The sequence below is a fragment of the Cricetulus griseus genome, chromosome 2 (assembly GCF_003668045.3).
Source record: "Cricetulus griseus strain 17A/GY chromosome 2, alternate assembly CriGri-PICRH-1.0, whole genome shotgun sequence".
NCBI lineage: Eukaryota > Metazoa > Chordata > Mammalia > Rodentia > Cricetidae > Cricetulus > Cricetulus griseus.
In genome coordinates, this window is record NC_048595.1 from 339,468,853 (window position 1) to 339,490,444 (window position 21,592).

General features: G+C 37.8%; 1 pseudogene; it reads left to right on the forward strand.

The window, feature by feature from the left end:
- Nucleotides 1-20,833, forward strand: part of LOC100771811 — a 162,258-nt pseudogene extending 141,425 nt beyond the window's left edge.
- Nucleotides 20,834-21,592: the final 759 nt, after the last annotated feature.

Genomic DNA, 21,592 nt, shown 5'->3' on the forward strand with positions numbered 1-21,592 from the left:
TCTTAAATAACGTGAATTTTGACTTTATACATTCGTGTTTGAGAGGCACCTTTTCATGTTGAAATATTGCACACGTTTTTCCTCCCTAGCTTCATTGTGGTTTCCCTAGGCTGCCTGGCACATTTTGTGGTTTTTAGATTTAACGTAGCACAGAGTGTCTGCCTTGCAAGTACTTGTCGTTGTTTTCAGTTGGCATTAGAAGTTAAGATTTATGTGGAGGTGATTTATTAGTAAATGCTTCCAAGAAAAGCAAGAACATGGAGAAATAAGACTGAAATGGGCTTTGGGCCAAGCAACGGTAGAATACCACGGGAAATCCCACTTGGGAATGTTTGACTAGAATCTGAAAGAAGTTTAAAGGTCATTCTTTTCATCCATCCACATTGTAAGGGCATTTGTGGTTACAAACCAATACATTAAAGACTTCCCTAGGAGGGATGTGAATTCCCAGGATGCTCTAATCTTGCTTAACTTCTCAAAGGAGGAACTAACAGCTTGAGGCCACATTCTAGGTGAAGAGATGATGTGAAGGGAGTTAATGCCCAGGAATTGTCAAGAGTGCAAAAGAATAAGAACAGAGCAATGGCTTTGTCTATTGCAGTCTGTGCTTAGAGCTAAATCCAGTATCAACCTGTGTGCTGGTCAATCCCTTATTGTAGTTGTGCTGGCAAGGAAAGAATAGCTCTGTGTTCACATCCTATGTTTGCTGGAATTTCAGCATTACCTTTAGTTTTATATTAAAAATTAAATGGTGTTACCTTGTCCATTTTTTATGAGCTTGAAACAGGAAGTTATCTGGTTTAGTGAATTCTTCAAGAGCACAAGAAATGGAATGTAGTATCTATAACTTAAAAGGGAGAGTGGAGGGAGCTCAATTGCAAACAAGTGGGTGGGAGAGAGAGAGAGAGAGAGAGAGAGAGAGAGAGAGAGAGAGAGAGGGAGAGAGAGAGAGGGAGGGAGGGAGAGAGAGCACATTTCTTTGAATATAAAAATCTAGTTTCTCTACAAAATACATACAAAAATGTAGAAGTATGGTGATTTGACCTTCAGGTAATGTGTTGAGCATAGACTGATTTGAAATTAGTTGTTAGTCATACAATTACAGGGTGATCTTTTCTGAAAAAAAAAAAACCACTCAGACTATCCTATTACTATTTTATTAGTAACATGCTGAAGTCAGCACAAAATGCCTTACCAAATCCACTTTGCTGCAATCATTTAATTTCTCAAGGGTAAGAGGAATAAAACAGGTGATAGCAGATTTGCACCCCTCCCCCCGTTACCTACTTCCATACTTTCTAAATGTAGCCATCTGAGAGACACAGGGAAGTTATCAAAGCAAAACAGCACACAAATGGAACCCTTATTACTGAGGCATGACTTTTCTTTTACAGGGGTTGATAAGATTTGTAGGCACGTGCAGGAAGAGATGTTCTCTCTCCCTCCCTCCCTCTCTCTCTCTCTCTGTGTATTTTAAATAGATTTGAATAAATAAGATGATCATTCATTTGCTTGTCTCTGGAGCTGCAACTTAAGCAAAATGATTTGTTTTTCTAGTCGAAATGTAAACAACAAACTACCTATGTAATGGCCACTGAGCTGTAGAATCAGACCTGAGTGGGTCACTGGATGTTCAGTTTAACTTCTACTGCCTTCTAGTTTCACAGCTCTCTTTGGACAGCTGGCTCTTCATCTGCAGAGTGTGCATGAAAACCACACTGCACCAGTCTAGTGGGGTGGAGGAGGCCAGGTGACGTAATGATGGATAGGGTCCATATTAACAAATGGAGTGACCCTGATACTACTGCATCACTGGGGCTTGACTATGGATAACAGCTCATGGACCTTATATTTATGATATTTTACCAGTACATATGATGTACTGCTTTCTTTTATGTTCCCTCCCTCCATCTCTCTCCCTCCTTTCATCATTCCCTCCTTCCTTTGTCCCTGCCCCCCTCCTTTTCTACCATAGGTCTATGTGTTGGATTCATATCCACAGGCATATTAAAATAACTCTCATTGCTGTCCTATGTATTATTAGATCAGGAAATACAGTGTCTCTAAAACACCAAATGAAAATACACAGACATTCACAGAAGCCTTTGCAGGTTTCAGCCTGACCCCCAGGGACACAGTGCACTGGTATTTTAAGCAAAACTACTTCCTCTCTTTCAAGAATGGCAAAGGAAAATTATGTCCTCATTCTAGACACTATGGCGCTCTGTGAACTTTGCCTATTAATTTACTATAAAGCTAAGCGAAAGCATGTACTTAGTTTGGCATCATAAAAGAATCATACATTTAAAACAAACAAGCTAAAATATACAAACAAATACAATAAGAGCATTTTGCCAACTTTCTGAGATAAACTAGGCTAACAGTTCATTCATCACTCACTCATGGTCAAGTCCTGCATGGGTTCAGTTAATAGTCCCAGTTGATTTTATTATGTAAAGGTTAACAATAGACAGACCAGTTCTGGTCTATTGTGAAGCCTACGTCTGTGTTTTAGATCATAGTCCTAAAAAAGCCTTTTCAAACAGACACTGGCCACTCTTACTTGCAAATGGACTTTTGTTGAGGACTTTGCTATGAACAAAAAGGCTGCCAAATCTCCTTACAAGAACAGAAACATGTCAAATGATGCCATTTTTTTTTCTAGAAAACAAAAATCAAAGGATTAATATTTTTCTGTTTCTTTTCACACGGAATGAGAGTCTTTCTGGGAATCAACATAAAACTTAATTAAGAAGGTCAAACTGCCCTTTGGACTAGACAGTGCTGTTTAAGAGTTGGAGCTTCTGCTGTGTGTTTAGAGAAGATGCCTCAGGGATTTAAAGCAGGGTTTGGACACGTCTGTAAATCAAAAGTCTTGACAGAGAAGGACCCGGAACCTGCATTTATTAGGAAATTCCAGGAGTCCTGTGGGAATTAAATAAATTGATATGTTTTGAAGTATCAATATACTCCTTACATCTGAATAGGACCTCAAGGAATAGGGGTTCCTTTCTCTTTGGTCTTAAATCAAGCCAATGTCAGATATTTCAGTAAAGTGGTAGAAAGGGCCTGTGGCAATACAAGGTAAAAAAAATCAATTAAACTAGGAATTTCATAACAAGTAGGGAACTCTGACTGGGCAGGAGTCACTAAGGACACTATAGTTTATAGTAAGATGTGGCTTAGCATTTTGCTGGAATTGATACTGAGAGGGAGAGTATGTTTTACAAAAATAATCTTAATATTAAGTGCATTTTATACCTATCAAAGGTGCTAGTTTGTTAATAATGAATATAAAAAGAAATCTCCTACTGCAATACTTGAAATTTTAGTGCACTGTAAGTGCATTGAAATGCTAATGGGGCAAGATATTGTTTGTTAGTCATATATAACAGTATATTCTAAATTGCTTTCTCAGAAGTTTCCTGGTGAGACTGATTTATCTTTGGAGAACATAGAATTTAGTAGATGGAATATGGCATTAACCTTGAAAAGTTTTCAATTCTCAACCACTGAGCCATCTCTCCAGCCCTAAAGTAAAAAATTTCAATTCTCAGACCTTTACAGGTGGACTCTGTACCTTGACAACTGAATTTCATGGGCCAGTTAACTCAGTTATAGAAAACATTTGCCTGAATTGCTGTTTGAAAACCCTAAGAGGAGCACCAGGGCTGTCATGGTAAGCTGTTTTCTAAACACAAACAGATAAAATTAATAATATAAAATGCTAGCACCATCTCCCCATTTTCAAGCTTCCAATGAATGGCAGTTAGAGGTGTGAATCAAAGTTAGAATGATTAAAAAATAACCCTCAAAATTTGAGTTAGCCTAGTGAGTTACTTGATCCTTGCCTGTGATTAGAAATTTACCAAACTCAGGAGGCATTGTGGCAGAGTTGAAAAGGTGTAGATTCAGGAGTTGGGAAGATGGGCCCAAAAATTGCTCCAAGACTGCAGGCAATTATTTTTGTGCAACTAACTTAAATCCACATGATTTAGATTTTTTATTATCAATGAGACACAAACAAACACTAACAGCAACTAAAGTTGCATGGAGCTGTCCTAACGGAATAGTAACACATGGCTACAGGAACCAAACCTGGACATGAGCCATAGACCATGCCACAATGTGTGCTTCATACAGCCTGAGTGACAGGTAATCAGTTTTGTGGATACACACAAAGAACATGTAATATCACTTAGAAGGGAGATGTCTCCAAAGAGAAAAAAATATATTTCTGGGGAAACATGCAATAGGAATTTGATTTTGTTGAGTTTGTTGATGTTTCATTGAGGATATGGACCTGTGCTTCAGCTTAAAGGATGAATAGAGAGGGGGAAGTGATGTGGTTGACAGAAGAAGAGTGATGTATATTAATACTGTAGAAGCCAGTGTGGTCACAACAGAAAAATTGAGGAAGAACTTGCTGAGGAGGGATTACAGAAATATTAAAGATGTGGGTTTTAATCTCCAAGCAACTGAAAACTCCTTGAATAATTTTGAAGGTAATCAGATGTAATCAGATTTCACACATACTGATCAGAACAGCTTACATGAGACAAGAAAACCATGAGGCATTTGTAGAGTCCAGGCAACAAGGTGGCTGCTTTTGCTGGTATACTGTGGGGTTGTGGACAGAAGTGAATAATGTTCCATTTTTGTGATGGATTGGATCAGAGTGCTATTGAGATGGAGGGCCCAGGCCTTCTGGGGGCTATATAATAGATTGCATTGTCTTTCAGTAGAGAAACTGCTGCAAGGGAAAAATAGTATGTGAACTTGGTCTTAATGTATATATTTGAAATACATTGAAACACATATACCCATACATACAGGAGGATTCGGGTTTTGGAGAGGACAAAAGAATTTGGGTTTTGTAGAAGACAAGACTTTTCATTGATTTTTCCCTCTTGAACTTATATCCTCAATACATTTTATTTCAGTGCTTTCTATCTTTTTTCTTTCTTACAAAAATTGTATTTTATTATTATTTTGTTTGCATGTTATAAAGAGCACTTGGAGGCCCAAGGTTGGTTTTGTGGAGTTGGTTCTCTTCCTTCTGCCTTTGTTAGAAGAATCATACTCAGCCATCAGCCTTGCATGGCAAGTTCTTTTTTTTCCCCACAGAGTCATCTTGTCAACTATCTTTCTGGTCTTTCTTATCAAATAATATATTTTTGTTTATAAATGACCTCCTAAATCAACCTATCAACATGGCTTTCCTCTGAGCCATTGTATTTCCTCACAGTCCAAATGTATAAGTAAGTATATTCACCACTTGTATTAGAGTTCTCTAGAGGACCAGAGCTGATATACATATACACATACACATACACATACACATACACATACACATACACATACACATACACATACACATACATATACATGTATATATATATGTTCACACAGAATATATATATATAATATATATATATATATTTATATATATATAAAATAAATATATAATCACATGCATACATACACACAAATGGAATTAATATTAGTGCCTTACATGACAGATATGGTCCAGTTAGGCTAACAGTAGCTGTCTACCAAGAATCCAGTAATTTCTTATGCTTGATGTGGCTGGATGTCTCAGCTGGTCTCCAGTACAAGGTGGAATCCTGAAGAAGTAGGATCTAATGACAGTGAAGGAATGAACTTGTTATGGAATGTGAGGGCAAACCTTCAAAGACAAAAGCTTCCTTCTTCTATGTGCTTTAAAGTGACAGAGGGCTGATCACCAAAATATACAATGAACTCAAGAAGGTAGCCACCAAAACACCAAACAATGCAATTAAAAAGTGGAATGCAGAACTAAATAGAGAATTCTCAAGAGAGAAATCTAAAATGGTTGAAAGACACTTGAGAAAGTGCTCAACATCCTTAGCCATCAGGGAAATGCAGCTCAAAACTACTCTGAGATACCATCTTACTCCTATCAGAATGGCTAAAATCAATAACACCAATGACAGTCTGTGCTGGAGAGGATGTGGAGAAAGAGGAACACTCCTCCATTGCTGGTGGGAGTGCACACTTGTACAACCACTTTTGAAATCAGTATGGCAGTTTCTCAGGAAAATGGGAATCAGTCTACCTCAAGATGCAGCAATTCCTCTCTTGGGCATATACCCAAAGAATGCACATTCATACAATAAGTACCTATGTTCAACTATATTCATAGCAGCATTATTCATAATAGCCAGAACCTGGAAGCAACCTAGATGTCCCTCATCTGAAGAATGGATAGAGAAAATGTGGTACATTTACACAATGGAGTATTACTCAGCAGATAAAACCAATGGAATCTTGAAGTTCACAGGCAAATGAATGGAACTAGAAGAAACCATCCCGAGTGAGGTAACCCAGTCACAAAAAGATAAACATGGTATGTACTCACTCATATATGATTTTTAGACATAGAGCAAAGGATTACAAGTCTGCAATCCACATTGCCAGAGGAGCTAGGAAACAAAGACCCCCAAGAGAAGATTGCATAGTATCTTGAAGAAGGGGAGGGTGACAAGAACCCCTGAACAAAGTGGGTGCATGGGGCGGTGGTGCAGAGGAAGGAGGTGGGAAGGGAAGAAGGGGAGGGGGGAGGAGAACAAGAGGACTGAGACAGGGCATGAATAGAGGAGGGCAAGAAAGGAGATGCCTTGATAGAGGGAGACAATACAGGTATGGAGAGAGGTCTGGCACAGAGGAAATGTTAGGTGATCCACAGGGATGACCCCAACTAAGAATCCAAGTAGTGGTGGAGAAAATGCCATTGATACCCTTTCCCTATTATGAGATTGATGTCTACCTTGGTTATCATTCCTAGAGCCTTCATCTAGTAGCTGTTCGAAACAGAAATAGGCACCCACAGATAAGCACTGAACCATACCCCTGAAATTCAGTTGTGGAGAGGGAGGAGGGATGAGCAAAGAAGCCAAGACAGTGCTGCAGAAGCCCATAGAAACAGTTGACCTGACCTAGTGAGAGCATGGAGACCCTAGTCATAAAGCTGGGGAAATAGCATTGGACCAAACCAAGCCTCTGAATGTGGGTGCCAGCTAGGAGGCCAAGACAGTCTATGGGACCTCTAACAGTGGAGCCAGTCATTAACTCTAGAGCACAAATGGACTTTGGGAGCCCATACCCTATGGAGGGATGCTATTGCAGCCCAGATACAGCAAGGAGAGCCTAGGCCCTACCCCAAACAATATGACAGACTTTGAAGGTCCCTGGTGGAGGGCCTCACTATCCCTGGGGAGGAGTTGGGGGATGGGTTGGGGGGTGAGGAACATGGGACGATGGGAGGGCAAGGGAATGGGGGAATGATATGTAAATATGAGTAGTAATTAAATAATTTAAAAAATAAATAGATAAATAAATAGATAAGATTACAAGTGGGGGAGGGGGGAAGCTACCAGAATATGTATCCAGATTAAAGGTGGATTTTCCCACTTCATGGACTTTCCCTAGTCAATTTTAGCATGCCTATTATTGTTGTCCTTGCTCAACTCATGTTTAGACATGCTTGTTGGTGATACTTTATAGGTATAGGTTCTAACATTTCTAGTAGACATGATCTCAGAGTAAACTCTTGTAATCTTTCCACTTCCTTCCCACTACTATCCCTGAGTTTTAGATGATAGAGTTGTGTTGTGACTGTACCATTTGGAATCTGGCTCCACAACACTTTATTTTGATTGGTTACAGTTTTCTGTAATGGTCCCCATCTTTTGCAAAGAGAACTTTCCTTGATGGGGGGGGGAACTTCACTTAATAAGGACAGATTTAAGAGTGTAGCTAGGGATTATACAAGTTTAGTAAAGTAAAAATTGTAGGTTCTTCTCTAAGTTTTCTGACTTTTAGTTTTATGTGTAGGGTTTTTTTGCTATCATATATGTCTGTGTACTTTTTCTGTGTAGTGTCCATAGATGCCAGAAGAGGTTGTCAGGTCTTCTGGAAATGGAATTATAGAGGATTGGTAGACATGGTGACATTGCTGGTAATCAAACCCAAGTACTCCTCACTCCTTCCTCCCTCCCTCCCTCCCTCCCTCCCTCCCTCCCTCCCTCCCTCCCTCCCTCCTCCCTCTCCTCCCTCCTTTTCCCTCCCTCCCTCCCTTCCTCCCTCCCTCCAGATACCTGACTTTTAGATGAAGAAGCTAAAAACACAAACTGGAAAAAAATCACAGCATCATCAACAAAAGGTGCTGGTCTAACTGGATGTCTGCATGCAGAAGAATGCAAATAGATCTATACTTTTCACCCTGCACAAAATTCAACTCCAGGTGAATCAAAGACCTCAACATAAAACCAGATACAATGAACCTGATAGAAGAGAGAGTGGGGAATAGCATTGAACTCATGGGCACAGGAGAAGACTTTCTGAACAGAAAACCATTAGTGCAGGTGCTAAGATCAACAATTAATAAATGAGACCTCACAAAACTGAGAAGCTTCTATAAGGCAAAGGATACTATCATTCTGACAAAGTAGCAGCCTGCAGATGGAAAATATATTCCACATCCAATAGAGGACTAATATCCAAAATATATAAAGAATTCAAGAAACTAGATATAAAAAATCTAATTTAAAAATGGAGTACAGATCTAAACAGGATTCTCATTAGAGAAAACTCAAATGGCTGAGAAATACTTAAAGAAATATTCAACTTCCTTAGCCATTAGGGAAATACAAATCATCTTGTGTAAAACAAACAAACAAAAATAAACCAAGCAAACAAAAGAAATACTTTATTTTTATTTATCAGGTTACAAGGGGAGTGAAAAATAGAAGTTAATAACAAATCTCCAAATATTTGTTTTTCATGGATATTAATTTCTGTTCCCACATTAATTTTAAAATGTATGTGATTATCTGCATTTGTATAAACTAATTACCTTGGAAATTGTTTAAATGGTTTTAAACTAAAGATATTTGGACAGTAAACAAACAAGCATAAAGTTGATACTATTATTTATATTATATAAACAAAGAAGCTGAAGACTGGATAATATTTTAATTGCCTACACTTATATAGCTGCCAAGTCACAGACTAGAACTCAAGTCTAGACTACTGACTGTTCCATGGTAGCACATGCCCCTATGTGATGCAGTTTCTACTTCATCTATCCTCATTGTTTTTTCCTCATCTATGGCCTCATTATTATAACTATAGTCTGTTCTAGCAATTGTGGCCTGTTTGTTGCTTTAGTATTACAAAGAAATAGCATGTTAAAAATTTAATATACAAATATATAGATTGATTAGGCCTCAAGTAATGTTAATATAGAGAGGTCAAGGTGAGTATTATTCTACACAGGTGACAAACAGTGACTCAGAAATATTGTGCTTCATCCAAAATAAGAAGAATAGGAACTTAGAAAGCCAGGTCTGATACAAGTAGAACACTCATTGACTACATTGTGTCTCTTCCCTCATTATGGCACTTTCGCCCAAAGTTCCCTGTAAGAGCCAGTTCTTCCTTCAGTCAGTCATATAACCACCTGCCTTCACCCATGGCAGACTTAGACAGAATTAATTTAGTCAACTCTGATACCATTCAGCATTCACACAGAAAATGGGTCCAGACAACAGTGGAAACTCATTTTCTTTCTCCCACTGTTCATCCTTGTAATCTTGGCCACTTTGCTTTCTTTTTATTTACTCTGGGCTTAGTCTGGCCTTTCCACGGTTCATGAGCAATTTATTTGATTACTTCTAATTAGTGTTATTTTTTACTTGCAAACAGTTACAAATTAATAACTACTAAAATGCAGAAGTCTATGATTGTAATAGGGGCTTGACACATTGCCATTTAGCTTCATATTCCTTGCAAGTTTATGAGTATAGCCTAATTCTAAGATTTTTTTCCAGATAAACATTAGTCAACTTTAATGCTTAAAAATACAAGTCAGCATTTGCTTCAGAACAAAATGTTTCTTACTAAACATTATTAGATTTGAAAACGTGATTTAACCTCTAGAAGACAGTTGATTAGCAGTTGATATGTTTTTTCTTTTCCCCTGTTTTAGTGGAGTCACCCAACTGCTTATGTTGAGTAGATAATTTGATGTAAAGACATAAAGGGGGTGGTACAAAAGCTACGAAATCTTACCTGAAACAAAGAAATCAAACAAGCAATGAGTACACAGTAGTAGTTCGTGAATGCATGCAAAAGAATTTAAATGCAATGCTTTTGACTCCATAGACCCTTAGCATGCTATCTTGGGTACAGGAAGTACTCTGAGGTTGTTTTTTGTTTTTTGTTTTTTGTTTTTTGGCTTAATTTATGATTCAGCTTTTCCTATAATAGATTAATTGTATTTAGCATTGTTCTACAATGTTCTGGTCAGACCACATAAAATATGTTTTCATAATTTATCAACATCTCAGAAGAAGCACAATGTACCCGCTAGCTCTAAGAAATGAAGGAAGAAACAATAACTTGTAATTTCTTGTGTTCCCAGAGGTATGAATTTATAACAACGAATATGGATCACATATTATTCTGGTAGAAACTTAATTCTTCACGTTGCTTCACAGAAGCTGGTTTGATATTTAAAATTATATAAGAGATTGCAATCCTTGTTTTTATGACACACTCTGAAACTGATGACAAAAGCATCCTACCTTTTGTTCAGAATGATATAATAAATGCATAGTATGAAAGTGTACCATATGTTGTAATGTTTATGACCACTGAAACCCAGAGGTCAGAAAATAGAGATCTTGGAAGACATCAGATGGGTTCTAGCTTCAGTAGCATGTGTTCATATCTTGCACAATAGAGTCAGTTATTCCATCCTGTGTTATAAAATTATGCTCCATTATGTAATATGCTATGTTCCCCTGTTAGTTACAAATCCAGCGGTTTGAATGATCTATTTGTGTTCTTGAAATTATTTTTCTATTTATTTATAAAGCTATTCTATCTTTAGTTCCTTCTAAGATTCTTTCTGTTTTCAATGCTTCATGCTTCCTTGTTCCTTTTCCTGGCCAAAATGTCAACAAATTCCTTCTTTCTTTCTTTCTTTCTTTCTTTCTTTCTTTCTTTCTTTCTTTCTTTCTTTCTTTCTTAATATCAACAAATTCTTACTTCCTTCCTTCTTTCCTTCCTTCCTTCCTCCTCCTCCTTCCCATTCCCCTTCCTCTTCCTGTTCTCCTTCTCCTTCTTCAATAAATTTAACTTTTTTGGTACTAATTCCTGTCATCGTTAGAGATTTTTTTTTTTAAAGCTTTACACAAAACTTAACAGACCTGGGAATAGAGACTCTCAACTGAGGAATTGCCTTCATATGATTGGCCTGTGGGAATTTTTATTAAAATCCTGTAGTTCTGTGTCTGGTGTCACAGGGCTTTAATGGCTTCATTCTTCCAGTTTTACTGACTGCAGCACACTTCTCTCTCTGGGAAAGATAGCCAGAGGAAGACCATGAAACAGTTGCCATGTAAGGACCAGGAATAAAGGATGCACCAGGAATTCTCCAGTAAGATAAGACCACATGGAAATACATAGATTAATAGACATGGGTTAATAATTAAGACAGAGCTAGCCAATAAGAAGCTCTAGCCATCGGCCAATAGTTTCATAATTAATACAGTGTCCATGTATTTAATTGGGGCTGAAGGACGGCCGGACCTGGTGGGATAAGAAAACAACCACAACATAATTATAATTATTTTTGCCCCACACTTATTCTTTTTCACTGTAGGCCCACATAACAGTGATTTCTAATATTACTATTTTGAAATCTCCTCTTCTAAGAAATTTAGTTCAAAAGTCTTCAATTTAGTATCATGAAGATTCCTAGAACAATGGCAGAAAGCAGCCATATTCTTTGCCCAAACATTATGAAAATGGTTTCTAGCCTGGTTGATAATTTTATTTTCCCTGAAGCCCTTTGACCCTGAAACCATTGTCTCTGAAGGTCCTACTAAGATGGTCCATTAAGTCCTGCTTAACATCTTCAATCACCTCCTAAGACCAAAGTTCCAAACTCTTCCACACTCCTCAAAAAAAAAAAAAAAAACAAAAAACAAAAAACAAAAAAAAAAACAACAACAAAAAAAATTCAAGTCTGTCACAGCACTAGCAGCAACTTCTGTTTTAGGTACTTTTCTATTGCTGTGCTAAAAAAATACCACAGCCATAGCAAATTATAGAAAAATAAGTTTACTTGGGGATAATTGTTTCAGAGGCTCTATTAGAGACCATAACCATCATGGTAGGGAACATGGAAATAGTCAGGCATGACATGAGAAAAATAGCTGAGAGATCACATCTTAAGATATAATCACAAGGTAGAAATAATTAACAGGAAATGTTGTGGGCTTTTGAAACATCAAAACTTGGTCCCAGTGATCGACGTCTTCTAACATCACATGACTTTATACTTTTCAAATAATTTCACCAACTGGTGAACATATATTCAAACACATGATCCTATGAGAATCATTCTCATTCAAACTCCACAACATTCTAAAAATGTATCCACATACTCACAGATAAATGTAATCCTGACCCCTCATCAAGAAAACCTTTTCTATTTGCAATAGATGGAGACCATTACAGAAAGCTACAACTGATCAAAATGCAGAGTTGTGAAGCCCAGTAGTAACTGATAAATCTACAACATAACTCTTAAGTCTAAGACTCCGGGACCATTGGGGACAAAGGGATGGAAAGATTATACAAGCCACGGGAACAGGGAATTTGCTGTGAAACTGTGTCTCCTCGAAATTCAAAGGAGATATACCCATGAAGCTCCACCACATGGCTACCTAAAAATGACCTGAACAAGGACAATGTGAATAGATAGTTAATATAGTAGGAGGAAAGCACAATAGTCCTCAACCATAGACAAAGAATTATAGGAAAATAAGCAAGGTTGAAAGTTGGAGAAATAATCTTCTTCAGGGAATTGGTTATCCAACGCTGAATGGTCATCACTGAAAACATAAACATGCAAGTAACATTACACTGATTTAGAAGGTTATATTTATATATTTAGAAATATATACATATATATGTAGTATATATTACATGTAAATATATATTATGTAAAAACAATTATAGAAAAAGTGATTATAAACATTTTAAATTATACTTCACCTCTACTGATCAGCATTCATAGTGCTGGGAGATACCCTGCATAATACAGAGGTGAAAAATAATTATAAATGTCACCTAGATAAAAACCCTGGCTCCTATAACATGGACCTGCTTGCAAGATATATTGGTGCAATAGTGGCCCAAATATTATGGAAGTAACCAACCACTTTTTTGACTGGATTTAAGGTCCACTCCATGAAATAAAATCCCTGCCTGAAACTTCTAGAGTTATATGTGCTCAGAGGGCCCTTTCTCTTTGCTGGGAAGGAGGGGATGGAGGAAGAGAGGGAGAAGAGTGAGGAAGAATGAGGACAGAAGATGGGGAGAGAGAGACAAGACATAGAAAGAGAAAGGGAGAGAGAAACACACACACACACACACACACACACACACACACACACACACACACACGAGTTTCTATGCTGTTCCCCTTATTATAAGGACACAAATCTTCCCTTCACAGGCCCACGAAAGCCTTATTATTTCTCAGAGTTCTCAAGTCAAATGTAATTTTGTTGAGGGTTGAGGATTCCACGAGCACAAGAATGGATGGGACGACAAACATTTTGTCTGGAATACTGGCTACTATGGTCCTGTTTTGCAGCTTATTTCAGAGTCATGGTTCATGCAATCTCCACAGGAATCTTGGTCACAAAGGCTGTCATAGTCAAATAAGTTTGGGAAACTCTGACTCAAGTGAACTCTAGTTTTTCCACTGAAGTTTTTCCTAGAGACTTAAATGTGTACATAATTCTGAATTACTTATAGGAAGGTTTTATAAACATGGAAGGTTCATGCCGTGCTTACTAATATTTCCCAGTTGCATACCTCACAGGAAACAATGTAGAAAATAATAATATTGACCAGTGAAAATTTTGTATACCTGTAGTCAAACTTCATATATCAAAATTTATATGCATTCTATAGTTACCTAAAAATCATGTTTTATATTTATATATGTTGTATTTCATGTCTGTCATTAACAAAAGTAGCATAATATTAAGAACAAGAAATCTAGTGAACAGGTCGTCACTGCTGAGAGTCCTCTGACAACAGCGATCTGAGCGCTGGATCCGAATTCGGCAGTGGGATCTGATATGCTGAGGCCTGGTGGCAGTTCTGTCTCCATCCACCAGCCCAACACACCGGAGCATTGCCAAGGCCCCGGTAACAGTGACACCTCCATCCAAGAGAAGAGGACAGACATCAGAGTATTGGATCTGTTTGCATCTACCAGAAGAGAACCTTGATCCCATACCCACCAGGAGAGCAAGAAAAACCTGCTACCCCCACCAGAAGAAAGGATGAGAAGAGGGCAAGGTAAAAGCACATTCAACAACAGAAAACTCAATATGACACCAACGGAGACTAGGAACCATACACCAGCAAGACCTGAACATCACAATGCTGATGAGCCAGAAGAGAATGACCTTAAAAACATCTTCATGAAAATGATAGAGGACCTCAAAGAGGACATGAGAAAATCCCTTAAAGAAATGGAAGGAAAAACAAACCAAAAAATACAAGATATCAACAAATCTCTCAAGGAAACAGTCCAAGACCTAAACACTGAAATACAGACAATAAAGAGAGCACAATTGGAGGGAATGCTGGAAATAGAAAATCTGGATAAATGATCAGGAAGTACAGATGTAAGCATAACCAACAGAATACAAGAGAGGGAAGAGAGAATCTCAGGAGTTGAAGATACACTAGCAGAAATAGTTTCATCAACCAAAGAAAATCTTAAGTCCAAGAAATACCTAACACAAAATATCCAGGAAATATGGAATACCATGAAAAGTCCCAACCTAAGAATAATAGGCATAGAAGAAGGTGAAGAAATCCAACTCAAAGGTGCAGAAATCATATTCAACAAAATCATAGAAGAAAACTTTCCCAACCTTAAGAAAGACATGCCAATGAAAATACAAGAAGCCTACAGAACACCAAATAGACTGAACAAAAAAAAGGTCTCCTTGCCACATAATAATCAAAACACCAAACATACAGAACAAAGAGAAAATATTAAGAGCAGCAAAGGAAAAAGGTCAAGTAACCTATAGAGGCAAACCTATCAGAATCACACCTGACTTTTGAACTCTGAAAGCCAGAAGGTCCTGGATAGATATTCTACCCCAAATACAAAGGCATCCACGTTTGTAAAAGAAACATTACTAAAACTCAAATCACAAATAAAACCGCACACACTTATAGTGGGAGACTTCAACACCCCACTCTCACCACTGGACAGGAACACTAGACAGAAATTTAACAAAGAAACGAAATAACTAATAGAAGTTATGGTGTAATTGGACTTAACAGATATCTAAAGAGCATTCCATCCAAATACAAAACAATTTACCTTCTTCTCAGCGCTACATGGAACCTTCTCTAAAATCGACCACATACTTGTCAACATAGCAAACCTCAACAGGTACGAAAGAATTGATATAACCCCCTGTGTCTTATCAGACCACCATGCTTTAAAATTAGAATTCAACAACAACAAGAACTACAGAAAACCTACAAACTCATGGAAATTAAGTAACACCCTATTGCACAATTCATGGATCCAGGAAGAAATAAAAAAGAAATTAAAGATTTCCTAGAATTCAATGACAATGTGGACACAACATATCCAAACCTATGGTATACTTTGAAAGCAGTGCTAAGAGGAGAGTTCATAGCGCTAAATGCCCACATGAAGAAACAGGAGAAAAATCACACTAGAGAATTAACAGCACAACTGAAAGCTTTAGAAAACAAAGAAGCCAATATACCCTGGAGGAGCAGACACCAGGAAATAATCAAATTGAGGGCTGAAATCAATAAAATGGAAACTAGGAGAACAATACAAAGAATCAATATAGAGGAATCTAAAATGGCTGAAAGACACATAAGAAAGTGTTCAACATCCTTAGCCATCAGGGAAATGCAAATCAAAACAACTCTGAGTCAGAAGAGTCATCTTACTCCTGTCAGAATGGCTAAAATCAAAAACACCAATGACAATTTATGCTGGAGAGTATGTGGAGACAGGGGAACACTTCTCCACTGCTGGTGGGAGTGCCAACTTGTACAGCCACTTTGGAAATCAGTATGGCGACTTCTCATGAAAATGGGAATCAGTTTACCACAAGATCCAGCAATTCCACTCCTAGGCATATACCCAAAAGAAGCACATTCATACAACAAAGACATCTGTTCAACGATGTTCATAGCACCACTATTTGTAATAGCCAGAAACTGGAAGCAGCCTAGATGACCCTCAACCAAAGAATGGATAGAGAAAATGTGGTACATTTACACAATGGAATACTACTCAGCAGAAAAAAAATGGAATCTTGAAATTTGCAGGAAAATGGATGGAACTCAAAGAAACCATTCTGAGTGAGGTAACCCAATCACAGAAAGACAAACATGATATGTACTCACTCATATGTGGATTTTAGACACAGAGTAAGGGATTACCAGCCTACAATCCACACTGCCAGAGAAACTAGTAAACAAAGAGGACCCTAAAAGAGACAAACTTTGTCCCCTGGAGAAGGGGAAAGGGTCAAGATCCCCTGAGCAAATTGAGAGCATGGGAAGGGGAGGGGAGGGAGCTACAAGAATGAGAAGGGAAGAAGAGGAAAGATGCAGAGGGCATGAGGGAGCAGAAAGGTTGAGTCAGGAGAAGAATAGAAGAAAGGATATGTGATAGGTAGGGTTTTAGTTGGAGGGGTGATAGGGGAGGAGGGGAGGGAGAAGGGAACTGGGATTGTCATGTAATTTAATCGTGTTTGTAACTCAAATAAAACAAACAAACCAAAAGAAATCTACTGAACAGTGTTTCTGAGTCAATGTGAAGTAAGTATGGAGCAATAGAATACTGGATTGGAGAGGTTCTTTTGAAATGTAGAATTACGCAGTTTCTAGACATTTTTAATCATCTGTCAAACAAAATTTTAAATGGCATTTGTTTCTCTCTTGCTGAAATATGTACATATTTAAAGTTTTGTATTTACTTATGCACATGTTTATCTACAGCCAAGTGTGGGATGGTTTTAACTTCACTCACTGATATCTTTTTATCACAGTAGAGTAATCAGGCTGTATACAACATAGTGATTTCTCAGGGTCTGTTAGCTCACTGGGATCACAAGAAGAGATAGAATGAAAACTCCCTACCTCTCACATCAGTGTTCATTTCCTAATGCCTTGGTTGTTCTCCTTTTTAGTCGTTCCAACTCTTCTTCCAAATGAGAAGTTCATATTCGTCACAGACACATGGTTTTTAAAGATGCACCAGGAGCCAGCAAGATGACTCTGAAGGTGAAGATGTCAAGCCCGAGGGCTAGAGTTCAAACACTGGAACCTACATGGTGTAAGAAGAAAATAGACTCCTCCAAGTTATCCCCTGACCTAAACACACACACCCACACACACACACCCACCCCCACACACACACACACACACACACCACAGAAAAAATAAATGAATAAAGAAATACATGACTAAATATAAAATATTTTAAAAGTAAAATACATAAATAAAAATGCATTAGATATGGCCTTCAAATGGAGGACATTATTAACACATATAACAGGGAAAAGCCTGCTTCTCTTTGGCTCATAATTCTGGGGAAAGACCATGGCTCATGGCTAAAACATAAGTCCCTTTTCATTAGCCAAGGGATTGTTCTTTGAAAGAGAACAAAACAGAAATATTCAGTTTTTAATTAAAAAAATAAAAACAAATATGTTAACAAGTGATTGGAGAGCAGTTACCACACCAGAAGGACACAGTATCCAGACCCTGGCCCTTGGGACATATACTTCTAGAACCTTGATCCACATGGGAGTGACTCATTTGGTGAATCAGCCCCTTTCCACAACTTCCATTGAGGATAGCAGGTCCTGGGAGGACAGCAGCACTGTCTAGGGCATCTATCTCTTGTCTAGGTGCTAGAGTTCATGGGGATATGCATGCACTGCTCTCCAACAGTAGAAAAATTGTGCCTTTGTCCTTATCAAGGGTTGATGAGTTATCCACACAAAATTACAGATGAGTCACACCTACAGTTTTGTGACATTTCTGTTTTTTGTTCTTCCTGCTTGGAGAGACTATCTGAGCTCAGAAATCTAATTACCCTTTGATGATGAAGCAAGATGAGAGCCAGATCAGAGCATGGAGGTTATTTTCTATAAATGTGGCTCTGACAATGCCTGCTAGAGGATGGTGACTACCTGTGAGCAATGGAGGTTTCATCATTGTCATGTTCAAGAGACTTCCCATGGCTTTGATTCTGAGTAAAGATGATGTGGTACTGTTTCAGCTTCAACTATATTCATTTCAGCTGGTAAACTTGTCCAGACAGAATATGCTGAATTTAGCTGCTATAGTTGGTAGGTTCCCTTCAGCAGGAATTAGGGCAGCACATTAAGAAGAAACATGCCCATTCTGTGTGGATGAAGTGCACACAAAGTAGACCCAATTACCAAGCACTTGGATTTGGTGTGTGGTGACGTGAGACCCAGATCACAGAGTACTAGGGCACAGAGCTGGAAAATGTTCTGGGCAATGCTCTCTTGTTTGCAAAGAAGTCGTTTGCAAAACCCAGCTGGTACAGAGAGTAGCTTCTGGGATACAAACAAGTCAGGTGGTATTTGTCCATTTTGAGTTTACTTTTTTTGTGGTTGGAATGAAGGAGGATTGTGTTTACTTCAATCTGATTCATCTGGGAATTACTTTGCCTGGAAGGCCATGGCCATGGGAAAGAACTGTGTGAATGGGAAAACTTTCCTTGAAAAGATAAAGCGAAAGTTCAGAACTTGCAAATGCCTCTTCAGCTGCCATCTTAACCTTCAAGGAAGGCTTTGAAGGGCAAATAGAAGAAGACAACATAGAAGTTGGGATCTGCAATGAAGCTGACTTTAGGAAGTTTACTCTGATTGATTTTCAGGCTGTCAGAGCACAATAAGAAGTGGCTGACCTATTTATTTTAAGATAATCTATCTACTTACACATAATTATGGTATGTTTTATTTTTGCAGATGTTTTCATAATAATTTTTCATAATTATTCATAATTATTCTACAGGGCTTAATGGGCTTATGTTTTTTAAATGATAGTAATAATAGACTGTTAAACTTCTACGTTTTTAGGAGTTGTAAAGATTATTTATTTATTTACTCATGTATTTCATATGTATGCCTGTGCACCATGTTCATGTTTTATGCCATGGAGGTAACAAGATTCCCTAGAATTGGAGGTACTGATGGTGTGAGCCACCATGTAGGTGGTGGGAACCAAGCCAAGGTTCTCTGCAAAAGCAGTAAGTATCCTTAACTGCTGAGCCATTTCATCAGTTTTGAATTGGAAAAGTTTGAACTAGTTCTTTCTTATTGTTAATCACACTTGATTTTTGAGAATTGCATTGCAAAGTAGAATGACAAAATCACAATAGGTTTCATATAGTCACATTTACTACTAGATAGTACTTATGCTTCCACAAAACAAAATGCTGATTTTGGTACCTTTAGAATGGAAAGAATCTGTAGGCATTGATGGATTCATGAGACATGGAAGGATCTTAGATGTTGTCATGGTTTGAATAATAATAGCCCCCATAGGCTCCTATATTTAAATGCTTAGCCATTAGGTAGTGACACTACTTGTGAAGGTTTAGGTGAAGTGTGTCATAGGGATGGGTTTTGAGGTTTCAAAATCCCAAGCCAGGCCCAGTGTCTCATTACTCTTCCTGCTGCCCATGGATTCAGATGTAGAACTCTCAGCTACTTCTCCAAGCACCAAGTCTGCATGCATACTACCAGGCTCCCTGTCATGATGCTGCTGTATTAAACCTCTGAAACTGTAAGCAAGACCCAATTAAATGCTTTCTTTTATAAGAATTGTCTTGGTCATGGTGTCTCTTCACAGCAATAGAACACTAAGACAGGTATTAAGCACCATTATATGTAGACCAGGAAGAGCATAGAATCCTCTGTGTGATTATAAAACAGCAAGGAAATGTTAAACAAAATCAATCTCCTTTGGAGATATGTATCTAAATGAACCATGGTTTGTTGACAAAATAAAAAGAATCCTCTCATTAGGAAAGAGTCAAGAATCCTCCTAGATCTGGCCATCTGACACTAACCAGTAAATATCAATCTTTGCCTAGCAGGAATATTGATGTTACTAATATCCAACATGACATATATTGTATTAAATATACACTATTTTAAACATATTTTTAGACTTATTGTACTAGTTATCATTAAATGTTAACTTGACAACACATAGAATCACCTGAAGAGTTGTCTCAATTGAATTATTATCTTCTTCAGATTGGTCTGTGGCACATTTCCTGACATGCATAGGTTTCCATGCTTTGGGGACAGGAAGGGTTGTTCTTACCTTGCTTAAAGTTCCGTAGTCTTATATTTGTAAAAATTTACGTTATAAAAAATGCTGTGTTTCAACTAGTGCTTTTGTTTATATGAGTGTTTTTACCACATTATAAACTGTAGCATTTCATTTAAACCATTGTTTTGTATTTGCAGTGCAGAAAATAAACTATGCAGTTTACTTCTGTCAATTCTAATAATAACTCCAATGCCATGCTTGCCAAAACCTCCATTAAAGACATATGCCTTGACTCACTGATCCCAATAATAGAGAAAAACAACCTTTCCCAGCAGCTGGAGGTTTAATGTTGCTTTTGAAGAGAAAGTGGAGAAATATACCATCCAAATATTTATATAGCTTGAGACTCCTATGAGACCCTGAGTAGCAGGCAGGGATTCTGTTAATCCAGTTGAAGGTCCACCTCAACTGTAGACCTGCAGATAGCTGGATGGAACAACAAAGGCACATGTCCTCATTGCAGTGGCATGGTACTATTGTCAGGCTGTTTTTTCACCCCTAAGCTAATCTTCAGTTATGTTAAACTGAGAAAGATAATTTTAGCCTATATTGGGTTCTGCTTGTCTGGACTGTAAGCTTCTGGGAGCTATATTGGGTTCTGCTTGTCTGTACTGTAAGCTTCTGGGAGGCAAAGGACGCCCTCCTAACACTTGCACCTTGACTATAGCAGACTCTCAGTTTGCATATTGTATCAAATATAAATTCTGAAGCATGTTGTTTTCCTTTTATCGTCTCTCTGGATTTTCTCTCTGTTCCCAGAATCAGATGTGGGAAAACAATCTGCTTGCTCCTCAACAGTCTGTTTTAACCAAAGAAGGGGATTCTAGATCTATTTTTTTCTAACCCAGAAGATCTTATTAATTAATTAAAGCCCTAGGTCACAATTTCTTAGCCATGTTGAATGCTGAAGTTTAGTATTTGATACTGATAAATTACTTCAGATTATTTATGTTACCATAATATGAATGAATTTGATTGGATTGAATATAGAATAAATGAAATGTATTTAGATAACAAAGATGCTTACAAATTGAAATAAATTGAAATGCAGATAAATAGAAGT